This window comes from Sparus aurata, chromosome 18 (genome assembly GCF_900880675.1).
Source record: "Sparus aurata chromosome 18, fSpaAur1.1, whole genome shotgun sequence".
Lineage (NCBI taxonomy): Eukaryota > Metazoa > Chordata > Actinopteri > Spariformes > Sparidae > Sparus > Sparus aurata.
Window position 1 is genome coordinate 35,716,310 of NC_044204.1, and position 13,032 is coordinate 35,729,341.

The following is a 13,032-nucleotide window of genomic DNA, read 5'->3' on the forward strand; positions in this document are numbered from 1 at the left end:
TAAGCATGTTGTGGTTTTACTCCACTATCTCTTGGCCAGATGTTTCCATTTCCAGGCCTTGTTCTAAGCTAAGCTAACCGGCTGCTAGCTGTAGCTTCATGTTATCAGAGGCTTGAGATTTGTATCAATATTGTTATCCAAACTTCAGCAAAAAGCAGATGGGAGTATTTGGTGTGACTGTTGCTCTGATGACTGTATGAGACTGTATAAAAGCAGGATGCAGCCTTATTGATAAGCACATACAGATTAGATTAGGGGACATCTTTTGAAGGTAGAATCAAAAAACTAGTTCATTTTTAAAGTTTGACGTGAGTAGAGTCACATAACAACACACTGTATACTTTTGTGTTTATGTTTTTTTGACTTTATTAAGTCACATCCATGTTTATTTGTGTACTGTAGCCCTTCAATCATTAACATCTTCCACATAAACTCAAAAGCTCAACATCCAATAAAAAACAAGAAATGCTGGAAACATATTTTTCGTAATGGAAATGTGTAGGAAGCATGAAACTCAATAAGTGACTCATTCTCTTGTGTGTTTTCACATGCTGTGTTCTGCTCCTTTTCATCGACCCTGAAGGATCCCATTTGATCGCTATCCAAGCTGTAAATATAGCTGAGAGCAATGCTTTGAGATGCTTTGAATTCAAATGGTTCTTTTAAGGGAACCACCACCCATGGATTCACTTACAAACCTGACTCACAATCAGCTAGTTGGCATGCAGAGGGAAGAGCCTTGCCCTCCATTTCAATAGCCTGCATTGGCTGAGTGTGTTAGCATGTGATTAAAAGGTCTCTGCTCTACTGAAGGGTGATATTTTAAAATGGGAGAAAATGGTTTAAGGAGTCTATTACAGAGTAATAAGCTATGACTTACTGCTGGGCACAGTCTACCGAGCCATGTACATTTTCTGTATGCTGTAGCATTGTTTAAAATGTATGAATATGACAACGTTCCCCAGGGATCATTGTTGAAAATGTCAAAAGTAAAAGTGTTAATGTCATGATATCCGATTTCTCCATGGGGATGATTAAAGTTCCATTAATCTTCTCTGAGAATGTATCTGCAGCGTTAGCAGAGATGTTAGATTTATTAATAACTTTCATTATAATCCGTAGTGACATTTACATCAGCCACACCTTCAGGGTGTTGACCTCAGGTGACCTCACACGGCCCTTTCATTCTCCAAGTGTAAATTGTATAGAATATAAAATAGAATAGTTTGGCTTAATGTGGGAGTTAGCATCCTCCTGGTTCGTCCTCAAAAGGACAGCAGGATTTTTGGATTATGGCAGAAAACTTGCCAGAAGTAAAAAGCTAACGTGAGGCTGTAAATAAACTACAGCGTGGCCACATGGCTTTAACATCATCACCACTAAGCCTGTAAATTGTCACCACTGTAAATTGTCAATCTACAAGTTGTAAAGTTTGACTTGCATTCGTCAGTAAAGACGGACAAGTTCTTTCTGCTTCACATCCACCAGCAAACAGCCTTTTCCTCTGGCACTACATTCTGCTTGTGCAGGAATACGGTCGTTGTACGGACGAGGGGATGTAGTGCCAAAAGCAAAGGATGTTCGATGGCAACATAAAGCGCCAAAAATACTTCAAACTTAGCACATTATTAAGGTGGAGCTTCTTTCAAGTGGCTGAACTTGATCTTCCTCCTGCTTGTTGGGTTAACAGAACATTGTTCTGCTTCCTGCTGTCACGACGAGCTGCGTCTCCACAAAGGCGGATTTTACTGATTAAATAAGATTTTATGAGCTTTAGAGGTGTAGAGGTTCCAGCCTTCATGCTAAGCTAAGCTAACCTGATCAAACATATTGTCCATCACAAAAAATGCAGGTTTCCATCCGTAGATGATTCTCTTGATATTTCAGTCAGTCAGTTTTGTATTTTTGCAAACAGCGCCATCTGTAGTCGGCACATGGCGTGACGTCTATTTCTTCACCCACTTTAGATGCAAATTAAAAAATGAAGTCAATCATAATTAATATCTGTGAGTTTCTCCTGCCGTGCCTGCGCTGATGGCAGCATCCTGAGTCGATGTCACAACATAAGACTTTCAGTATTCAGTGTTCCTCCCTCAGGCGGTGTACTGTATTATCCAGCTGCTGTGACAGTCATCAAAACAATGAGCTGACATTCACCTCCCTTCTGAACCACTAATTGGCTATTAGGCCTAACTGGGTTTGAAGGGCCACAGACACTTTCCTCTCGCATCACGTCCGACCTCTGATAGGTCGGCTCACCTCCACACTGTCTCGCTGCTCTGGCATGTGGCCCACATAAGGGGGGGGGGTGTCACCTGTGCTGGTCATTATTTGGAGCACAAGTCATTTGAGGATAAGCGTGGACACCTGTCAAACCTCTGGTGTGTTTGTTTTCTCTGTTGCTTGACAGGAAATGACAATTAATTATTTAAGTTGTTTGTTTCGAAGGAAACAGCAAAGCATTTCCCGGCTGCTGCAGAGTCTCAAATTGGAGGATTTGCAGCTTCTGGTTTATTTCACTGTAAACTGAATATCTTTTGGTTTTGTACAACTGGGTCGAGCAAAACAAGCATTTTGAAACACAACTTTGGCCTCCTGGAATTTGTGATGGCATTTTGATGGCGATCACAATAATCTGAATTACTAAACGCTAAATTAATTATTGATTCTCATACTGTAAAGCCAGTATGTTATTCACATGTCTGGGGAACTATTCATTTAGTCGATTTCACACATGGCAGGTGTACTGACAAGGAAGTGTAGTGTTGCATTTGGTGCAATTTGGGCACGTGAAATGTCCATATTAACATATTATGAAGCCGGGTTGAAACATGATCCCTCTCATGGGGAAGCAGATGTAAACTCAGTGGAGATGGAGAAAAGTGAGTACAGGCTGCAGTGAGAATAAAGCAAAAACAGAAATTAAACGGACCCGGTTGGGTGAGAGGACGCCGTCAACACAGGCGTTCTGTTCTTCAGTCAGAACTGGATGTGAGATTTTCTGCTTTGCCATTTAATAATGGCCAGCGCATTTTTGGGAGAACATGATGATGTGATAATAAAGTTGACCTTTGACCTTTTGATATAAGATGTCTTCATTTTAACCCACAGGTCACATACCCCCTTTGGACCAAGGTGGTACCATGCCCAACCAGCACCAGCACCAGCACAGAACCAGCACCTGATTCGCTTCTGTCGTGCTGCGAACTTTTCACCACAGACAACCCAAAAACAGAAAAAGTCTTCTTCTTCAGAGAAAACTCAAGGTGAGAGTTAAAGTTCCTGTCAGCAGTGGTATGCTAGCTTCCATTAGCCTCGAGCGCTACAATGTGTGTTGTGTCTCTGACATTGGTTGTTGTGGTCCGGCTCAGAAAGTATCGATGTAATCTTCCAAATTTGAAATTGTGAATATTAAACAATGATAATATCAGAGTGAAAAAACAACAAAAACACTAACTGATTAACTGAGTCATTATATTAAACATTATTAAAACTGATCACATCTTCAGTGTCTCTAAGTGTTTCTACAGATTGTCATAAATTATAATAATGCAATTATTTGGCATCCCATCACACTAAATAAATGACTATAGAGGTTTGTTACATTAATGTTTGATTATATTTTTTATCTCTGTCTGTTGTCTCTATATACAGTATAATGCTACAGGCATTTATGACAATGTTGTAGAAGGCGTGTGGTTGCTGTCAAAACCCATTTATTTCTAAAGCACTTTAAACAAACAGGTTTTCGCTCGAAGCTTCTTAGAAAACAAAGGTTACAAATATAGATCAAAACAAGAGAAAATCAAACACAGGGTAGACGGTGATGGAGGTACGGTACTGTAGTTCTTCATGGTCGGATTCACTGAAAGCCCAGATCTGAAAGGCAGGACCCCGCTGCACACAAACAAACAGTTCAGCATGAACAAAAGGTAAACTCACAGGTCAGAACATCAGAGGGCTCTTTCATGTCTGCCGGTGCTTAGAAGCAGAGTTTGGTCCACATCGAGGGACATTACCGAGGCCGGGCTGTCACTGCTGCACAGCACAGCCGGCTATATTAATCTGGGGCTCTTTCTGCACAACATAAAGCTTTAGCATTAGCTCTGCTGCTATTTCTGCTTCTCTCCACGGACACTAAAAACCATTGCAGCCAGGTTTAATTACAGGCTTATTATCTGAGTAGTCCTTTGAGGTAGGAAGTAGTGGGCTGGGGACAAATAGCAGCTAATGAGCAGAATTATGAATCCTTTCACAAGAAATGTATTTAACTCATATTGTTTGATAATTGAAACATGTATGCCCCACTTTTAAAGATATCTACATTTAATACTTTGGTGATGCTGCTGTAATAACCCCTTTTTTATGGGGTTTTTAAAATGACACATTAACAATAAAAAGTGCTATAAAACTTTTGTTTTGTATTTTTTATGATTTTGTGTCAATGTATTAGATTAGAGCAGGTCTAGGTTAAAGGGGAGTAAACTGGGCCGTATATTTAGATGTTTTGTTGTGTACTGAAAGTTTTGGGATCAGTCGAGCAGTGACAGCCTCGGACCTGCACTGCTCCCAGCGATCGTGCAAATTGAATCTTGTGTCCACACAGATGAAGGATGTGCGGCAGCCATCATGTGTACGCTGACACGTTGTTTAAAGCACGTAGATCTCCAGCCTTTGCTGTCGTGTTGTGGTTGCCAGCTGAGGGGGGGAACTGAAACTGCCTCCGAACCAAATTCTCATTATGCACCAATTTTATACTTCAAAAGCTTCTGGTACAGATGGTCAATAATTCATCATTAGCAGTGAGTGGTGACAGAGCACATCTGAATTTCCTATACTTATCAAATTTATATAATGCGCATAAATTTAAAAAAGTGCCGACTCATTGCACAATAGATGGAGCGAAAGTTGGCTTGAAAGGTCAGAGGGCTGCGGCTGGTTCGGTATGCACAGTGAGGGGAACGTTGAAAGAATATTTTTAGTAATATACATGTAAAGGAGCATGAGTACCCTTCTGAACATCTCACAGCAGTTTACGCAATCAATATGACCTGTGCATCCACGTGTACATGTAGATGTGAAGGTCCTGCATTGCTGATGAAACACATTTCTATAAATAGACTGGCTGCTTATGGACATGTGGACTGATGATTCGGTTACGAAACATGATTTTACATGACTGACACCCTCAATCCTGTCTTTACAGTGTGTACGATCCACCGTTGTGTTCAGTGGTGTGCTGGGGAGGCAGCACCGCAGCGGGGGAGGCAGGCAGGATAAACAAACTGATGTAAAAAAGCTCTGGACAGCCTGGAGGCAGCAGCAGAGGGGAGGATGAGGACTAAACTGAACTCCATCTTAAGCACCATCTCCCACCTCCTCTGTGGTGGGCTGAGAGCTACAGACCATCTCCATCTCCAGCCTCTGCTTCAGCATCACAGGGTGCAGGACATGAGTGCTGTAACTGTTGTTCTCTTGTGTAATAAAAGCAAACTGTGTACTGTAGTTGTTGCCTTCTATGAGGACCTGTGCAGCCTCAGCAACGAGCTAAAATAAATCCATCCAAGGGAAATGAACCAACAATGATTCTAGTCACTGACAAAACTTTCCTTTTGCACATTGCAAACATGCAAATTGACTTTCTTGCAAAGAGTTATTTGAGAAGATTGATTCCACTCTCATGTTCCTATGGTTAGAAGAAACTATATTCAGCAGCTGGTTAGCTTAGCTTAGCTCAAAAACTGCAAGTAGGGGGAAACGGGTAGCTGAGCGTTGCATGAGGGGAACAAAATCCACCTCTAAAGCTCACTTACTAATATGAAAAAATTAACATGACGAAGTGAAGTGTTAAAATGACCGGTTGCGGTTTCACAGGGGAAGTGTGGTTCTATTTTGCAGCCAGGTGCAATGATTACTTTGACCTGTTATTCATCACCAGGTGCCGTCCCAAAGGTTTCTTTTTAATTTTAGTCTACAGTCTGCTGGAAATAATAAAGCGCTTGCCCTTGTCTGCCTAATCGAGTACAGAAAATTTATTTAATCTTTGGATTTTACCCTTTTCTACACAGTGCGGACAGATAGTGGACCTCTGCGAGTTCACACAAGACTCACTGCTTGTGCCCACATGTAATAAAAGATCTGCTTAACTACTTAAGTTTTAACTCCCTCTAAGGGCTTCAGTTGGCTTCACAGGAGGCATGCTTATTATTAGCATGGTTGCCAGGTCTGCATTTTTCTGCTATTTTTTAAATGTCTCGACTAGTTTGTGAAGCTAAAAGGTTTACACTTAGCCAGGTAGCGACCCCTGGGAGAAATATATTACCTTGCGGAAGAAGTTTCTTTTTTCTTGTACTCTAAGGCAGTTAATGTTTGGCGGGTAAACTGTGATGATTTTAATTCAGCAAATATGCATCCTATTAACACATATTTATTGTATATATCATTAAAAAGTTGTGAATCAACGGGATAAGATGTATCAGTGGATCTGATTAAAATAAAGTCATTCTATCAGTCTGTATAATGATGTCATAGTAAATGGTGTGCAACATTCATGCTTTTTGTGTTAATTTAAATGTCCAGGATGACATGTATCTGATCAGTATTAACGAAGATTTACAACATTTTGAGAACGTTTTGCACCAAAGCAGATGGAATACTTGAACACCAACATGGTGTCAAATCAGCCACATAAACTACAGTCAACAACAGCAGGGAGATCAAGGGGGGAGCAATTCCCCAGACTCCATTAAAAAATCCCTTAATTCTGTAAGTTGTTGAGTTAGGAGAAACATTATAAACTTCGTGAAATGCCGTCAAGACAAATTCTTAATTATTTGGGCCTCCTTGTAAATTCAGCATATGTCAGACCCTCGTTTTAGGAGCTGCTACTGAGATCTGGTATTTGGGCTGGTTTATTGACTGTTGCACTGATTTGTCACACAGACCTGGCAACCCCAGACTGATTTGTAGCACCTGTGAACATCTAACCACCGACCTCCCTCCACGCCAAGACTCCAGCTACTATCACACAATAATGTCTAAAATAATGGTTCTACTTAATCATGCTGTATTTTGAAGTCATGACTTTAACAACAACGCGTCTTGCACCTGAACTTATATTAACTATAACTTTATTATATTAACTTAAATTTGCTAAAATTGTCATTATGATCTGACAGTAGAAGAAGATACAGATCAGCTGTCTGTGGCTCCGCCCAGTGGCCCATTTAATTTGCAAGAATCCACCGCTGCCGGATCAATACAACCAATCAGAACCAAGGGGCGTATCTGATAGAGGTGTCAATCACTCTCGTGCACGCTCCTGGCAGCCCCACTCCCTCACACAGCGCATACTCTGCAATGCCCCTCCACCGCGCAGGCGCAGTGGCGCTCTTACCTGGTCAGATAGGTTCAAGCTCAAACTCAAACTGTAAACAATGGCGGAAAAGCAACTGAGCCTAAAATGCCCCACTGTTTCCCACAAAGAGAAGACATAAGAAGACTGACGAAGACAAGCAGTGTAAAAAGAAATAATTGGACCAAGTCAGAGAGAAAACAAGGAGAAATGTCGGAGTTATTTCAGAGGTGGAGGAGCTTCGGCTCTGTAAGGACTGAGCAAGGCAGAGTTAGCTGCTTTTCTGCTGGACAGGTGAGGACCCTGCTGGACAGGTAAGGACACCTGCTGGATATATGTTTCATTCTGTGTTTTAACACAAGGCTAAGATAGGCGGTTACAGTAATAAATAGCTCATGTCGCTGTATGATGTTGCAGTCGAGCTACGTAACTTGTTGCTAAATCTAGCTTGTTCGCTTGTATGCTAACTCCGGTGTTTAGTTTTGTCTTTATGGCTACTGGTTAGCAAAAGTGTTTTTCAGGTAAGTGGGCAGTAATAATAACGTTAGTTTGTGTTCAGGACTCTGAGGTGGTTGAACTGGTTTAGATAAATAATGTTACTCAGCATGACAAAAGTTGCCGCTAATGATTAGCTGCTAACTCAGTCTGCCGCCATGTCAGGAATCTGTTACTCTGGATATCTACAGTGACTCAGCATCAGGCACTACTCATTGTAATTTAGTTGTATTCAGAAGTAGAACAATTGGGGCTTATTGTGTTTTAGTTTTTTTGACATTTTGGTTATCTGGCTTCCTTTGTTACCGTCATTACAAGCCTTTCTTAAACTAGCATAGCTAAACCTGTGTGGCACCTGTCCATCATGTGCCCTCAGGATGTCTTGTGGATGAAGTCATGGCGGTTAAGCTTCTCTACCTCTGGTTCTGATTCTGGTTCTGGATGTTTCTCTCTTCAGTCTGGAAGTTGGAGTTTGCTGCCCAGCTGTTTGCTAGGCTGTCCTCCCCTGAGACACCAGAGACCACTGCTTCACTTCAACAAGCTAAGTAATTGCTGGTTTTTCTAATTATCTGAGTTGATGTCTTGGCAGTGTTTATTTGGGTTTGTGTGCTGTTCTGAGGCGGCTGCGCTGCTTGTTTCATGGCTTTTCAGATCTGCTTTTTCTCAATATATTCCTGCTGTTAATTTCTGTTGGAGGCTGCTGCCTTTGCTGTTTGTGCCTGTTTGCATTGGTATTAATTATGAATGAGCCGACTTTGTTGTGGCTAAGCTCATTGTTCATTGGCAGGTGTGTTATGGTGCTTTCATGTTGTTTGTTTACACACTGGAAATATGACTTCTCATATGAGTTCTATGGACATAATTGACTTTGCATATTTCCCCTCAGGTTATAATCATTGTTTCGAGGGCTATGTTCAGTCCAGCCTTGTGTCTCTTGCAGAGGCTAATATTATACTTTATATTGGCTTTTTTGACTGCCTTGCTCACAGTTCATTCATATGATTTAACTCAGTGTAATATTGGCTTCCTGAATTGCCATCTGTTGCACGTAGAATAGGTAGCCATATTCACATTGTCACCTCACAGTTCATATTCAGCTCAATATTACAGAAAATCCACTTAAAGTGATGTGACACCTTGCTTTATTATTCTGCCTATCATAATTGCATCTTAAACACCAAGTTGCTGTTGGGTTCCTACTGCTGCTACTTACAATCAATCTTATTGACAAGTTCTTTCATCTGCCTGTCGTGATGCATGATATTTAAATCGAGAATATTTAGGATTTTTAATTTGAGGTTATTGATGATGTGAGGCATCCTGGTGCAAATCAGGTGGATATATAATATTTCTAGAAGTGTGCACATGCTTCATTGGCGGATGGTCGCACAGGAGTTGTTGTCCAGCTTGTACTTAGTAGATTCCATGTAATAGGTGTCATGATTTAAGCAGAAGTTGTCAAGTTTTGGAAGGAAATTTTGAAGCAAATATCAAATTAATGTTGGGAATACAATCCAAAGCAGTGTGTCATATTTTTTGGCACATATGTGAAATTCAAGCGATGATGAATCGATAAAGGACGATAAAAAACATAAAACAAAGCATATTTTATTATTAAGTCATGTTTTCACCTGTGTCTGTCTGTTTGTTAGTGGTTAACAGGATTACACAAAAAATAACTGTATAGATTTCGATGCATTCGGATGGAGGATGGGTCTCAGCCCAGAACAGACCCTGTATACTTTTGGTGTGTGTCAACATTGGATATTGGATTAGGCTTGATCGAATTAAAGAGAATTGTTGGGCGTTGGCGGACGCATTTGTGCTGCTGTGTCCCATTCTAGTTTTGTTTTAATTTACACTGACTGTAATTCATTTAATTTGTATAATCTGATTATAAAACCTTCTTTATTCACTCAGGGAGGGTTTACTAAGAGCAGTGCTCTCTTTTTCAGGAACACATTCAGTTACACCTGCACATTCACACCTGGTAGCTGCTCAGTACAGCCACAGTCTGATTTGCTGACCACTGAGCAGCTCCACTGCAGCTGTTGGAGTTTTGGGCCTTGCTCAAGTGCACATCAGGGATGGCAAAGAGGGAGTAGCAAAGCCTGCCTTTCACTCGCCCCCTCTAAATTGAATCACTTATTCAGTGATTGTAAACACTTATTCAGTTTTTTCCTTCCCAGTACTTCCTAATAGCCTTTTCATACACATTGGAATACACATTTTCATGCTTATGATGGTAAAACAGAAATTAAAGGCTGAGCGTGTCTTTAATGCACGTCAACTCTTTGCTTTATTCTATGCTTTGTTGCCATTTCCTTTCATGTCCACTGCCTTGGTGGCCCAGGAGGAATCAGCAAAGTTGTACCTAATGAACATACTGTTTTCACACATAAGCTGTCAGGCTTTGACAGATTTATTCGAAGCACTAATAGTACCAGCAATACAGAGACTGAGAAAATGGTTGTGATTGCTTGGTTAGAGTGAAAATCCTGGTTTTGGTTACTGTGAGGGTTGGAGTTAGCTCTCATGTGTCCAAATGTCCCAAAAAGCTGTTCAGTCTTTCCACATGCCTCAAACACCAGAGTCATGTTGAGCCGCAGTTACTCATGTTGGAATCAGAGGCTTTTCCGCACAGATGTCATGTGACCTCTCTTACAGCAGGGGGAAGTGGAAGGCTGATGACAGCATCCAGGCTACAACCAACCCATTTCCCCTTCCCTGGCTCTGGAGAGCAGCCAATCAGCTCACTGATATTAGTATTCCTGTATCCTGCCTTGTGTTATTCTCACCAGCTGCCCACCAAATATCTGAGCCGACGTGTGCATTTAAATGGTGTCCACTTGAGTTATCTTGAGCCATTAGCATCTAGACGGCCGCTTTCACACATTAGGCCAAATTCAGAAAATATCACATGAACGGGATGATCATCAGAATTAGTTATATCTGACTTTTGAATATCCAAAATATTATATAGAGAATGGTTTAACTCTGCCTGTAATATTACTACCACCACTAAAGAGTGACGCAAAGGAAAAGTTTACCCCAAAATGTTGGCACATGTCGTGCTACTTATCAATCTAGATGGGTTTGATGTGAATTGCTGAGTTTCGGGGCTATTGGCTTCAGAGATGTCTGAATAAAATAGGACTAGGGCTGCTCAGTAAATCATTTCAGCAATGTGCACATGTGCAATAGTCACATTGCAGGATGGATAATGTCAAGTATGGTACAACTGATTCTAATATTTCATGCTAGAACTTTTTTGCTGCTTGATATGAAAAAAGAACCTCACACAGTTCTAATTTTCCATGACTAATCTACAAGAGATGTTGGTCTGATATTACACAGTTTAGTCCAATTTAAGGGTTTTTGCAGGGAGTTTTCTTTGTTGGTTGTGACATTAAGACACAGCGAACCACCATTCAAGACACCACCCAGAGAGTCCCTGTAGAGAAAAACAAGGGGAAAAACATGACATTTTATAGAAACAAAAATATAGAATATTACATGTATAAGTACATACATCTGTGCAGACAAACACACACACACACACACACACACACACACACACACAGATATTTAAGTGATCGGCTCACAACAAGTCTGTGGATTATCTTGAGTAACCGGGTCATGATTTCTGAAAAGAAATATTGCTGTTAGGTTTTTCTGTCATCGAGTTTTATTATATTCAGGAAAAGGCAGATATCTCCAATCTTATATCTCTAAAACTTGGCAGCTCACATCAAATCAATCTAGATGGATAAATATGACTGCAGGTAAGAGTAAAAGTATGTATTTATAATCTGAGGTGAATGATCCTTCTAAGCATAAATGCTACATCTTCAGATAAAGTAGAAATACTGTACAGGAAAAGCGGAAGGACAGAAAGATGTAATGCATACACTGTATGTCCTCTAGCAAAAAATAATTAACTACCTTCATGCCTACTGTTCTCATTTATCTCTACATCAAAAAAAAAGCCCGAGGTAGCTGACAAGTAGATTAGAACAAAGGTATTTCACATGAATAGCTTTGTCACTCAAATCTGTAAAATGAATCAGCACGCTGCAGCATTTTTACAGACCTGCTGGAATTCATTTAGTGATGCTCAGTGTTAACTTACAGCAAAGCAACAACACTGGCAAGTTCTGTGCACAACACACAGTTTTATCTTTTGGACTACTCGGAGGGCTAAAGCTCAGAGCGAGATGGTTATTGTTTCTTCTTGAGAGCACCCTCACGGCAAAAAGCCGCCGAAACTCTAGTGATTGCAGTCCTTCAACTAAGCATGCTCAAAATTAGAAAAACATTTCTTTTTCAGAGGTTCAAATGGTATTATATTAGTTGTTGCAGCAGCGAACACCCTGCAGCTCTTACCATAATGAGGCAAACATTATTAAACATGGCTGAAACTGTTTATGGGGCTGCATTGTGATGCAGTCACTCTAACACTTCATATTAAAACATGACACAATTAGCAATCAAACGAAAAAACCGCAGTGTCGTTAGATATTTTCCAGATGAATTATACTAACGCGACCGGTGCTTACTGGCAAAATTGAAAAATGAACCAAAAGAGTTTATTATGTTACAGTTTATATCAGGGCTGCACACTCATATCATGGTAGGATTAAGCAGTTCTAATGTTTTAGGTGAGTGGATGTGAAGTGTGAGGTTATAACATTCACAGACGATTCATGGTAGTCATGCCACGTTTCTCCGGAGTCAATGAAAGAAACTTCCTGTTGTGCTCTCAGGCCATTCTCCCTCGACGTAACATTTATATTCTGCTGTACACCATGTACAGCCAGGATGTATTGTAGCACTGTGACTATTGACTTTTTACATTATTAATCAAGAAAATCATTGGCAGATAATTCATTAATCTTCTAATGATTTTCTCAGTTAATTGCCTGGTCTATAAATGCCAGAAAATAGTAAAAAAATGACCGTCACATTTCCCCGTGTGCTTTCTTCTAAGTGGCTTTTTTTCCCCCACAGCTTCCAAACAGTCAACAATCTACCTGCACATTAAAACGCTGAAACTAAGAAAAGTTTTGCAATTTTATAAAAGAAAATGACTTGAATGATTAATCCATTGACAAAATAAATGCTGATTAATGTTCTTTTGTTTAACAGCTTCCACTGTTCTCTTATGTATTGTTTATTTAGTG

The 13,032-nt window shown here is 40.4% G+C and overlaps 2 long non-coding RNA genes across 2 annotated transcripts in view; both read left to right on the top strand.

Annotated features, from left to right (window-relative positions):
* Positions 1-3,136: 3,136 nt before the first annotated feature.
* On the top strand, positions 3,137-5,583 carry LOC115569217 (uncharacterized). Its single transcript, XR_003981522.1, has 2 exons — positions 3,137-3,266; positions 5,207-5,583. It is a non-coding gene; the product is annotated as an uncharacterized LOC115569217 (long non-coding RNA).
* A 1,775-nt stretch (positions 5,584-7,358) lies between these two features.
* Positions 7,359-13,032, top strand: part of LOC115568933 (uncharacterized) — a 121,494-nt gene continuing 115,820 nt past the window's right edge. Inside the window, exons 1-2 of the long non-coding RNA XR_003981467.1 lie at positions 7,359-7,668; positions 8,307-8,394. This is a non-coding gene — a long non-coding RNA (uncharacterized LOC115568933). The remainder of the gene's footprint in view (positions 7,669-8,306; positions 8,395-13,032) is intronic.